The sequence below is a fragment of the Apium graveolens genome, chromosome 6, assembly GCF_009905375.1.
Source record: "Apium graveolens cultivar Ventura chromosome 6, ASM990537v1, whole genome shotgun sequence".
Lineage (NCBI taxonomy): Eukaryota > Viridiplantae > Streptophyta > Magnoliopsida > Apiales > Apiaceae > Apium > Apium graveolens.
Genome location: NC_133652.1, coordinates 201,014,493 through 201,028,328, shown reverse-complemented (window position 1 = coordinate 201,028,328; position 13,836 = coordinate 201,014,493).

Below are 13,836 nucleotides of genomic sequence, written 5' to 3'. Positions count from 1 at the left end.
AAAATTTACAAATAAAGAGGGGATAATCTAATTTGTACTGAGATCAGCAGAACTCTATGCTGCTTAATTCACATTCTTAACTTTCTCACAGGGAAAATAAGCAACTTATAGAATAGGAATTGATTACTCTAAAAACAAAATATATTTCAAGAAGAGCATGCCAGAGTTCAAGACATAAACAACACAATTGATACCCATACTTCATGAGACTTGACTACCATAAAAGCCACCAACTATTACCATAATATCCAAACTCACCGAGGTCACACACTCAGTCCAGTAATATTCTTTGACATAGAAAATGCGATATTTAGAAATAACGATGGCGTCTCTTTAACTGACACATCAAGGCCAGGCCCGCTCAACACTGAACTCTCACGATCAAACTCGTTTTCTCGAGAGGAATATCTAAACCTCTATCGGTATTACCAACGGTACATATATACTAGGGAGACCTATCAAAACCTAGGGCAGTTTCCGCCAATCCTTAACAGGTGTCAGGGTTTCGCCTTCGAAACCCTCGAATGAACTCATTGACTCGCTCCTCTGATTGAGTTGCTGACTCACATCTATATATAAACCTTCCTATACTCTTTTGACTCTACTCCTAAGCTAAATCAGGGACTCAAACCTGTAGCTCTGATACCGACTGTGACGGCCTCAACTCCGGGGTCAGGAGTTGACGTCACCAACAACAATTATAATAAACATGAAATAATCCAAATCATCAATTATACGCAATCACGACCCCTTTACCAAGACCTTTTCTAGATTTAAGTATGATTTAGGTTACATCTATTACAACACCGACTTACATAAGCCATCCTTACTCAACTAACTTAATACAACAACTCAATAGACCATCTTTGGTCTAACACAACCACCTTATAGGAGCCTGACGCGGAAGAAACTGGAATCCTTCCCTGATTATCGCGGAAGAATCTCCTAGGCATCTGCAATACATATATAAAACATTCTGCAAAGGTGAGCAATCAATTGCCCAGCAGTACCAATATATGAATAACAAGTAAAACAATTCACAATAAAACAGTTATAGGAACAGAATTCATAGTTCGTTAGAAAACAAGTACAACATGCATAAACTGGATATCAAAACTAGCATGCTCTGTAAAACAAAATCAATAGTCGTGTGCTGTGCATAAATACCAGAGTTAAACTTTTAGCATGATATTTCCATTTCCAAATCTTCCTTTCCATTACAAGAACCATAAAATCATAATAAGATATATATTGAATGTTATCTAGGGACGGCTGATCAGGCCTCCACACAAATTATCTAGGATAGTTGGTCGGGCTATCACACAAAATGTCTAGGAAAGCTGATCGGGCTTTTACACAAAATAACTGGATCTGCAGAGACTAGTTAGGTCTCTGATTAACTATGCTAGACTAATCGTTTATGTAATGCGCGCAACCAAATTAGCCACTTACACAACATTATCCAAAATTTGATTAATTTTATCCAATATTCAAATCCACTTTTACCTATCTCTTTTCCAAACATTTTTATCACAGCGCACTATTGAAAACTTCTTTTCATTTTAATCACATTTTAGAGATAGGTACTTTCAGAAGTTACTTTTCCCCAAAAACATATTAAACAACATTTTCAAATATAGGGGATGCGTAATTTAAAACGTCTTTGTTCCATTACGAGAATAAAACAACAGCTGTCTATATATACTGAACCGTAAAAGAATGGTCAGGGGTACTTGCCTTTCAGAGCTTATAACTATCACTAACTGATTTTGGATTGACTCGGATGCTCGACTTTATCGCCTTACTATCAGATTATCCTGGATCCGACTTTAACGCTCTAGTCCTTCTCTTGGAACCTCGTTGTGCTTGTCAACTGATCACTAGGTTATCTTTAGTTCGATATCAATTCTTGAGTCCTTCGACTAGAACCTATAGAGTCAAAATACTCTAGGTTAGACGTCCAGGTATGCTTGACATATCCTTAATAACAAACATACCCATTCGAAATCAAATCCCCACTCGTACTTATATTTACTATTATAATACCTACAACAATCAGGGTTCACATATTCAAAACTCGACTTTGATGTTCATTTTCGAAAAACGCATATACTCGCCATTTTAGGAAACAAGTTGTCAGTTATATTTTACAAAATATTTATTTATAATTTTATAACTACTTACATGCGACTGGTAGTTCCGATATTTTTCAGCATACTCTTTTGTTTATCAGACTACCTATCGAATACAATCGACGTCAATTCACAACCAATCAATTCAGTCTAAACCAACCACGTAATCCAACCAATCTCCCAACCGGATATTTAACTATTACATTTATTTATTTATTTCGAAAATTACAGAATAATTTATAAATCGTTATTTGGCTCAAGAATCATCATTGCCAATAATCTGTCAGCTCAACGAGTTCATTGCCGACGGCGACATAACTCCGACGGTGCCCGCATGGGTCTCCAGTCAGAGCTTCACCAATATTTTCAAACCGAATAATTTATTCGATTATCAATTCATAAAATCGCACAAGTTCCCATAGCATTAACAAGGAATTCGAATACAAGCTTCGAATTTCAGATAAATACAAGGCTGTAGACCACACAAAAATTAATCAATGATACTTACATACACACACGTATGGGTGTGTGTATATATATATAACTGATAAATCGAGACTAAGCTGGGAAACAAAAACAGAACCGGGGTGGCGGGGAGTTTGCCAGAACCGGCGAATTACCATAATAGATAGAGATGGCAGCGATTGGAAGAAAGGGGGAGAAGAAGCGGGGGGAAAGGAGAGTAGTACAGGGGAGGAGAGGAGATCGAGAGAGGTTCGATCGAGAGAGATTTCTGAGAGATGAAGCTGAGAGAGAGGAAAATGGCAGGGGCGTGTGTGTGGGTTTTTCTTTTTCTTTTTTTTTTATTTATTATATCCTCTGAAATCAGCAATTGACACGAAGCATTTACACTCTGAAAGTCCAACGTGTGTCCCTGCAATGGTGATAATCTGGTTATTGACTCGAGTTTTTGTACCTTATCGAACAATTCTATGGTCGAAAGTATTCGAAAAATTACCACTTACTTACAAAAATTCTCAGAATAATAAAATATTAATAACCTAAAATTTTCAGAATTTAATAAGCATTTTTGAAACGTGCATCGGACCCGCGTTTTAGGATTAAACGAACAAAAGTGCGGGTAAATATGATCCGAAAAATTTCCAAAATAGTTTTAAATTATTAGAAATATCCCGGAGTAAATAAAAATGAAATTTTCAAAATTTTAAAACAAGTTCTGAAATGCAGTTTATACCCGCTTTTAACAATTAAACGAAACAACGCGCTGGTGAAATTAATCCCAAAAATTTCCAAAATAATTTTAAAATTCTCGAAATATTCCAAACTTAATAAAATACGAATTTCATAATTTTTGAAACATTTCTGATTTTAATATCAAATTCACAGTAAAGTATAATCAGAAAATCACACATGACTAAATAATTGATGAAATATCGATTTCTAAATTTTATAAAATCCTAAAAATAATTATTGAAATTGGAAAATCATAAAACTAATTTTAGAAACAATCCAAATATTTATGGATTTGAAATTGTAATAAAATCACCTTTAAAAATGAAACAGAACAATATAACTCAATATTTAACTACACATTCCAATCCTTTACACAAATAAATCACAGATAAATAGTATATATCAACACACTGCTGCCCAAACCAAGATACATATTTTATTTAATTAATTATTCAATAATTACACTCTTAATAATACATAAATACGAGTCGTTATACCGGCGAATCCACAGTGACCACTGCAAAATTGCAGTTTGGTCCCCGTAGTTTTAAAGAAGATACAGTTCAGTCCCTGAGGTTTCCAGAATTTTCATATTTTGGATTCATGTTTTAAAAATATTTAAAAATCATATTTTATTTTTATTTTAATTACAGAAATTCGATTTTAATTATTAAAAATTCTAAAAATTATTATTTCAATTCCAACATTTATTTTTAATTCAAAAATAAATCTGAATTAATTAGTTAAATAATTTTTATTGATAATTAATTAGTTAATTGGTCAATTAATTCAGAAATTAATTGATTAATTGATTTAGTTAATTATTATTTAATTATAATTAATTATTTTATTAGATTTAATTATTTATTTTGATTTAATAATTTTGAAAAATAGTTTTGAGCTTTAAAATATTATTTTAAATTGTTTTCAAGGCTCGGCAATTATTATAAAATTATTTTAAAGCCAGATTCGGGCAATCGAACCCTATTTACTGTTTTAAAATGATTCAACGGCCCATTTTAATTCCGAAAAATGTTTAAAAATTTGTATTAAATATTCGAAAAATTATTTTAACATCAAATCATCTTTGAAAAAGTATTTTCATTGAATACCTTACGTGTTATGTGTTATATGTGAACTGATTGATGTTTTATATACGTATATGTGTATTGTTTGACTGTTTTAATCGTAACTTTCAATCCGTAAATCGGATTTGGGTGAAACGAATGGTAGATCGAAGCTTATATTGAATATATACAAGCGAGATGAGTATTAATAGATACTTGTGATATTTGAGCAGAAGAGGCAAGGCGTAGGAAAGGGAAGCAAGTAATCGGAGAATAGGAGATAGTGATTGAAATCCAGTGAAGTGTTAGCAAGTTAAGACAAGGCAAGTATTCCAAACCTTCTCAAGATATATTTTGAATAATTGATAATTTTGTTTTATATTGCACGAGCTTTAAAGCACTGAAACCTAAACCTTGATTCCAGTTATTCATCTTTGAGTCGTAAGCCTTATTCTTTCTGAACCATTGATTGTCGGATAGCCAGATACAAACTACGGATATACGATACTACTCCACAAATACATACAAACTAAAACCAATCACTGAACCGAAATTGTTTAACACTCAAGCCTTTATACCTTATACCGTGGAAGACTAATTTATATAACCACAAGACTTTGATTCTTTTATTGACCAATTATTATCAAAGTGACTTGCTGAGCTAGTTAGCTCATTTTTGCGACTCTGTTTATGTTCTTTTCCAATTAAAAAGGAACATGTTGGTAGCGAGGATCCCCAGTCAAGTGTGCGAGCTAGGATTCCAGGTTAAGAGGAATAAGCTAGCTGAAGACTTTTGTGATAGTTTAAGTTTGAGAAGTTGTAAGAATGTTTAATATTCAGTTGTAAGTTTGAATAGTTGGGATTTGGACGTTTGTAATATAAGTGTGTGTGTGTGGCTAGTGTGCATACTTTAACCTGTTGCGATCCGTGGATGTTGGTAAGTAGGGTCATTGCATATTATTATTATCTTTATTATTGTTATAGGCATGTTTATATATATGGTGTGTGTATTGTGGACCCAAACTTCTGACCCTGGTTTGGAGAGCGCCACAGGTTTGGTATCAGAGCCACAGGTTATAAGTCAATGACACAATCCTAGATTGACGGGAATGGGTAGAGAGTTAGGATTGGATGTAAGGAATATAAATATAGAACGTTGAGAGGTTGAGTGCGACTGTATAATAGGTGTTAGTATGATTTCCTTTGTGGCTTGAGATTCTTATTTTGCGATATGATTTCAGATAGCAGTGATGACAGATTCCTTTATTCCAGTACCAGCTGATCATTCTTAACCTTCAGTCGGAGGACCATCTTCTAATCCACGTCCTATTCTTCCACCGATGTTGGCTATACTACCTCCAGTTATGATAGAGGCTATACCACTGCGAGCTATTCCATTTTCATGATATGAGGCCACCTATCCGAGGACCCCCACCTGCTGGTTCGGATTCTACTGGGCATTCAGTTACGGGCATACCTTTTCAGTTTTCTCCACACCATGCTCCTTACCATCAGTTTGAGGCTTGTCTTATGGAGAAGCGACATCTGCAAGGTCAGATCCGGGAGTTACTATATATTATGCGTACCAGGGACATCGGGAGTGGACAGAGGCGGCTCATAGAGAGGATTCAGGTATTTCGGAAAGCAGCTGCTGTGAGGATAGCTGAGGCTACTCATAAAGGTATAACCCCTGACTTTCTTGTGGAGTGGGCTAAGTGAATTTTAGAGGAGCTTGAGGAGATTGGAGGTCCAGATTTTCCATGAGCTAGAGACAGAGATGTTTAGCCAGAGTTGTGGTTATTTTATTATGTACATTAGTAAGTAGTGTGTATCAGTAGACTTTTGGCTTATACTTATAGACTAGATCTGTTGAGTAGTATGTAGGCATGTTGTACCCTTTTGCTCTTACTTTTGAAGAGTTTTCACGCTTGTACTACCAAAACTTTGATCTATATATATCAGTACCTTTTCTTTTTCAGCATTGTCATTTACATTACTGCACCTGCTTAGTCTTACTTTATTTATTGCATCAGTTATAACTCTTGTGATACCATCTACCATATCCCCTTAACTATTTACATTCTGTAAAGAAGCATGCAATTTACTTAGTTCAACTGTTACAACTGTTTTTAAAAAGAGATATTTCTATTTTACAAAAAAAATTCATAAAAAGGATTTGATTTAAAGGCTAAATAAGTTGTTCGATTCTTTACAGAAAATGCCTCCCAGAAGAAATACATGTTCTACCAACCAGAATGAAGAAACCAACAACAATAACCAAGACAACAACGACCAGAATGCAAACCCAGGTCCCCTAGACCCAACAGTAGCCAAGATTCTTCAGATCTTGGCTCAACAAACAGTTCACCTGACTTAACAGCAGCAAAGACAAACTAACCCCCAGGTAACTTTTAAGATTTTCCAGGAAGTGAATCCACCGGAATTCAAAGGTTCCTTAGATCCAATTGAAGCGAGTTTTTGGTTAAAGGAAATAGAGAAGTCATTTGCTTTGGTTAAGGTAAAGGAGGAACAGAAGGTTGAGTTTGCAAGTTATTATTTGAAGAATGAAGCCACCTACTGGTGGGAAATAGTGAAGACATTGGAAGGTACATATGCTATTACTTGGGAGAGATTCAGAGAGTTATTTTAAGAAAAATATTTTCTCCAGTTTGTTCAAGATCATATGTAATTAATGTTTTTGGAGCTAAAGCAAGGAAATATGTCGGTAGCTGATTATGAAAGTAAGTTTGATTAATTGTCAAGGTCCGTACCATCGTATGTGGATATAGATAGAAAGAAAGCTAAGAGATTTTAGCACGGTTTAAAGCCATGGATCAGAGGGAAGGTAGCCATATTTGAATTGGATAACTATGCAGGAGTTGTGTAGAAGGCCATGATTTCAGAAACGGAGAGCGAGATGTCACAGATGGAGAAAGAGAGTAAGAAAAAAAAGTTTGAAGGAACTGAAGGTCAGACCCAAATAGGGAAGTTTCCAAATTTCAACCAGAAGAAAGGAAAGTTTCAGCTAGGGAGAAATTCTAATTTCAAGAATAAAAATGCAGGCGACGAAGGTAAAGGCAACCGTGCAGCCAATGTGAACCAGCCAAATTAGCTAAAGTTAACTTTTCCAGATTGTCAGGTATATGGGAAGAAACATGGAGGAATTTGTAATAAGTTGAATGTAGTTTGTTTCAAGTGTAATCAAAAAGGGCACTATTCGAGAGAGTGTCGTAACCAGCCAGCTAGAGAACAAATGAACAAAGACCAATTTACCCGTAATCCAGCGGTTAAGGTTCCAGCAATTGGATTTATATGCTTTAAGTGCGGAAAACCAGGACAAATGGCCAGGGATTACAAGATAACCGCCCGAGTCAACAGTGCATTGAGAATCATGGGATCCACTCCAGTAGTGAATGAGAATCATTAACCAATGCCCCAGCAGCATTTATGGATTCGATGAACAAAATTTGTAAGAAATATTTGGACAAGTTTGTCATTGTGTTTATAGATGATATTTTGATTTATTCGAAGATGAAAGAATACCATGTAGAGCACTTGAGAATATCTTTGGAAATTTTGAGGAAGGAAAAGTTATATGCGAAGTTCTCAAAGTGCGAGTTTTGGCCACAGGAAGTTTAGTTCTTAAGACACATAGTCGGTAACGAAGGGATCAAAGTGGACCCGACAAAGATTGAGGCTATTACAAATTGGGAAAGACCGAAAACACCACCAGAAGTGAGAAGTTTCTTGGGATTGGCGAGATACTATCGACGATTTGTTCAAGATTTCTCGAAGATTGCGACGCCTTTGACAAAGCTTACTCGAAAGAATGAGAAGTTATATGAAATTATAACACCCTCCAAATCTGGGGTATAGATTTGGGGCATTATTAATAACAACTACAAACTCAACCTGCACAAGCGGAATATAAATATAATAATTACCTCGAACTACTGCTACGCAGGATCTTTTTAGGTTAAGAGTTAAAAACAAGAACGACACACTAACTTTATTACAACCCAATTAAAAACAATCTGTCTCAAGAACTCTTTTGGTTACAAAACTTTATTCTATCTACATTCTCATCACATAACTTTTATTCAAACCATAATACTACTTATCCTGTTACACCTGATCTGGTAACTCAAAGCTCTCTTCGGGGATAGGGATGAACACTCTTGGTATAAGAGGGTCCCGCTGCTTGACTCGCTTCTTGACCACGCGGGTCCTGATGGGTTTCATTCTCTACCTTAACTATAAAACAATAGGAATAACAATAAAAGGGAATGAGCCAAAATTGCTCAACAAGCCTGCAATAATATATATGGTATAAAGAGAGAAGAATAAGTGAACCAATAAGCTGCTGGTTTGAACAACCATCTGTATCTGGATAGGATAATAAATTGCCAACACTGGCGAGTGCCAAATGAACAAGACTAGAAACAAGAACCAACATATGCACTATAACCTGCTGATCAGTCAGGATACAGTACAGATCTATACCCAACTGCATAGACCCAACCAACATAAGGAGTACTCAGGCAACTATGGCCTATTAATTAAAGGTCTGAGTAAAACCCAGCCCGTATCGTAACTATCCAGTCCAAGGTCTAGCATCCGGAACAATCGGAATGCTTTTGATGTATCCCAACATCAGGATATATCCGAGTATATGTAACAAGGGTAAAAGTATAGGAATAAGAATAAGAAATTCAATGAATTGGGAGAAATCAAGAATCAAAATGAAATAGAAACGAGAATCAATAATTGGGTAACAGTGTATATGAACAAGAATTATCAAAGTGTAACTGATATGGAAAATGGGGTACAATTCACTATTCTGAATTTAGAATAGGGGAAAAACTTGCCTTGCGCGTACTTAACCTGGTTCAACTCACCGCCTTCGGTCTCTAGCTTGATCTGCCTTGCTGACACTGAACCAATCCTAGAAAGATAGTCATTTAGATAACTTACTACATACACGTATCTCGAATTGATACTATGCACCCTATCATTCTACCCATGCGTTTATATCTGACTCGCATATATACACATATAATTATATAGCACATAAGGTTCACATAATCACGTAAGGGACATAGCACATAAAGCACATAATTGATTTTGGACTTATAAATATTTTTGGAATCGATACTAGACTCATACATGTATTAACTAACCCTATCTGATTTTTATTATAATTTTTCGGTATTTATTTAACTCGATTTTACCCCTATTAGGGTCTATAAACCATTAATTAACACAATACAACTCTATTTTGGAAGAAATTATGACTTACAATTATTTTTATTGGATTCGTTTCATTTTTATGAGTCTAGGGGTCTTCGTTTTACTCAAATCGGACTAACGGTTTAATTATTATGAATTAAACAAGATTTAATTAATTAATAATTAATTATAAACAATTAATTATAATTAAATAATCCTTAATTATATTTTTAAATAATTACTTAATAATTATTGTATTTTAAAATAATTAATCCCTAATTATTATGATTAATTACAATTTATTAAAATTATTTACAAATTATTATCACTTACTCGATTAGATTGATTTTTTACAAATAACTAATCGATACAATTAACTGATACGTTATTTATCGAATAAATAAATATTATTCGAATCATAATTTAACTCAACGAGCAACTACTCGTATAAATACGAGCTGCTCGCGATCTTCGCATAACTATCGAACCATTATTATTACGATTATAGCTTATACGATTTATTAATCAATTAACCATCGGTATTTAATTATTCGATGCAAATAATCACTACGACATTCTTCGAATAATTTTCGCTCGATTAAAAATTCTAACTTAACGAATCACTATTCGAGTAGGTACGAGTTACTCTGGATATTTAACTAATTAACGGATTATTATTCGTATTATTTGATTATTTTTAATCCTTATTTATTAATTAATTACCTAATTATTAATTAATTACATAATTATTAACTAATTAGATAACTAATAAATAATTATATAAATAATTAAATTTAAAATAAATACTTAAATTCGAATTCTTAAATTAATAAAATAATTTAGAAATTAATTATAATATTTTTCAGAATTTAAAACTAAATTTTAATTGATTTATAGAATTAATAAAACTAATTTTGATTTTACAAAATATAATTAAATAATTATTATTCCAGAAACATGAAACAGGGAATCAGGTTTAGTGTTTTTGGATCGAAACCGGGTTAAGGTTTCCGGGTCAACAGTCGGGTCCCCAAGAACATGGGTCGACCCGCCTGAATCTGGAAAAACTCCGACCACCTGCAGGTTTTCCGGCGAGTAATTCCTCAGTTCCAGGCCATCGTTCTGCATGGTTCTGGTCCCGTTCGATTCCACGTAATTACCTTGACTTAGGATCTGTAGAGCATTGCATTCCCTGAGTTGTCCCATCTTTTAGTCTTCTCTCTTGAATCTTCGTCTGAATCATAAAACCTGTGTTCCCTGGTACGAATCCTCACTTAATAATCCTTCTAATGATAATACTCAGATTCCTTTCATGAAATGCTGACGCCAAGTGCAACTGGTCTGGTTCACAGACAACTAGCTCCGATTCAGGTCTTCGTATTATAGCCTTCATTACATTGTTAAGCTTGCCTTAACTTTATTGCTTCGAACATTGACCGTCAATAAACAATTTTACTTTCACTGGAATCCTTTCTGGTACTTTAGACAATGTCTTCATTAACCTCTGTCTATACCCTGTCTTCAATTCTTTAGATTCCTGTGCTTCATATATTGTCTATCTTCAATCAATGCCAATACACCGAAATCTTCTGGTAGCACTTTATACATTGAATCTTCATCATTTCTGAAACCCTGAAAGTCTTTAACCTTTATTCTTCACTAAGGCATGAACATATTAATGAACTTCTTTCAGTGACCTGTAAACAGACTTCCAACCTTCTTCTAATCTTCTGATTCTTTGTATTTGCCTTGTCTTCATTCTTCCTGATTTCTTGTGTAGACGTAGTATTATTAACCTGTCCTGTTCTAGTGTTGTTATCGTGTTGAGTTATCACATAACTGTTCATACAGGTACGCAGTCTCACCAACAATCTCCCCCTATTTGATTGTTAAACTTAACAAACAAATTAAATAGAGAGGATAACTCAACTAACCACTAGAAAAAGTAATATACCAGGACTTGTAAATAATACTACTGGTTTTCTGGATCAAATACTGCATTTCAAGATTTCTTGAGTAACTGAAATGAAATATGCTTGTTCCCCTATCACTGAACTGATCTTCAAGTAGTTTCATATTCATTTCCTTGGTTCTTCAAATCTCTTCCAGATAATACTTCTCAGTCTTGAAGTAATCATCAGCAGCTTCTCTTGTACAACCACATTTAATGTTGAGAAACGCATATCTCTCTTGCTTCTCCCCTTATGAGAATCAACTGCTTAAAGGAGATCACCTTCGTCTACCACCTCTCCCGTACAATAGGATCCGTAGATAAAACTAATGGTACTCCCCTTTTGGAAAACAACTTCTCCCCTTATGAAGAATAGTGATGAACCAAACCACTTCTTCTGATCACTAAGAAATCACCTTGTGTTTACCACCTTTCCCGTATAATAGGATCCGTAGTTACAAACAACAATGGTGTGGTGTAGTGTACATATGCTTTACCTTTTTCCTTCCTCCCTGCTATTTCTCCCCCTTAGTTGAGGAATCCTCCAAACTATTATATAAGCTTTTATCTCCCCCTTAGAGAAGGAATTTATGCTGTTGTCTGAAGGAGTTCTCATATGTTACTTAGTTGGAAAAGAAAAAACAAGTCAGAGTCTGATCAACCATGTCCCTTGAAATTCTGCAAAATGGCTTTACTGTTGATCATCCTGTTAACCAATATTACCAACTCCTTATACCTCCCAACTGTGAGATCACCAATTGTTACTAATCGTTAGCTCCCAACTTGTTAGGTCCTGAAGTGTTCTAATCCAATATGTTAATGTTAGTTCCCTAAGAGTTAGGTTTCAATCATAAACAGATTTGAGACCTCGAGTATCAAGAACCATGTTAAGGGATAGGGAAAGGGATATGGTGTTTCTCTTTCTTCCTCACTGTGAGTGTGTGATTCTGTTTTGTGTACCTCACAAGTGTTTCACTCTTCTCTCCACTTGTGTTTACACTCATTCTCACAAGTGTATCACTCCTCTCATAGCTCCAAAATCCAGCTGTACTTGCAAGGAAAATCACCTTAGCCATCCTTAAGAAGGTCAAAGGTGATGCAATGGGAGTTCGCAAATCCACATCCTTGTTAGACTCGTCGGATGAATCTGAGTCATAATTTACAAGTTGCTAGTTTCCCTTTGAGGGTTCCAGATTTGAACTCTGGGAAGGTAAACAGTGATCCAAAGAATTTAGCATAAAGATCAAAGTTCCCTTCTAATGTCTGTGAAGACATTTCCTTGTGACTCATCAGGTAAATCTGAATCATTGTCAACAAGTTGTCGATCTGCACCTATGTCAGATCCACTATCCGCATATGCATCCAGGGGATTTAAGCCTGGGGAGGTAGACACTGACCATTGACATATGGCTATTAGATCAGTATCCTCTCCTAACACCTGTAAAGGCAATTGGTCCATTAAAGAACCTTGAACAATCGAATCTGACCTTAAAATGGTCGAAACTCTTGTTTCCGTCAACTCATCCTTTATTTGTGTAACCTATCCTTGTGCATCAAGAATTATTTATGTTTGAGGTGGTGACACTCCATCGAATACCCTGGCCGATAGGAGAATTTCAATAGACACACCCTGTTGAGAGGATGAATCTAGTAACTGTTGTGTGCCTTTTCAGCCATTACATCTTTTTGAGAAGATGTATGGGAGCTAGCAGTTGTCTCAGTTTTGATATATCTCAACTTTGTAGGAGACAGAGCTGCTGGGTTGACTTCAGAACCTTCCTTATGTGGTGCACCAAGGCACTTTCTCCCTCACGCTCATTCATACTTCATTTTAGTGGTAAGAGAGTGTTGGTTGGTTCTATTTTTGTGTTTATCTTTACAGTCTGGGATAGAAGTTGTGGGTTTTCAATCTCACGACTATCAAATGAAAGAATTCCATTGGAGGCTGAACCTGCATCATAGAGCATATGGCAATATAGAGATAAAATGCACTTAAGATCTATAATGAATAAAATTTATGCATTTAATCTTTTGAGAGAAATGATGTACAATAGTGATTTCAAAAGATTTTAATGAAATAAGAAATCACCAATGTAGAAAGAAGTTTGATTTTCTCCTAAAACTGTTCGAGTGCACAAGTCTATTTTTATGCCTAAAAAGATAGATGATTTGATAAGACACAGACTGATGACCTAGCAGTATTAAGAAGAGAAAGAAAGATTTTGTCTTTCAACATGAATGAGTTTTTGTAAAAGCATTGATC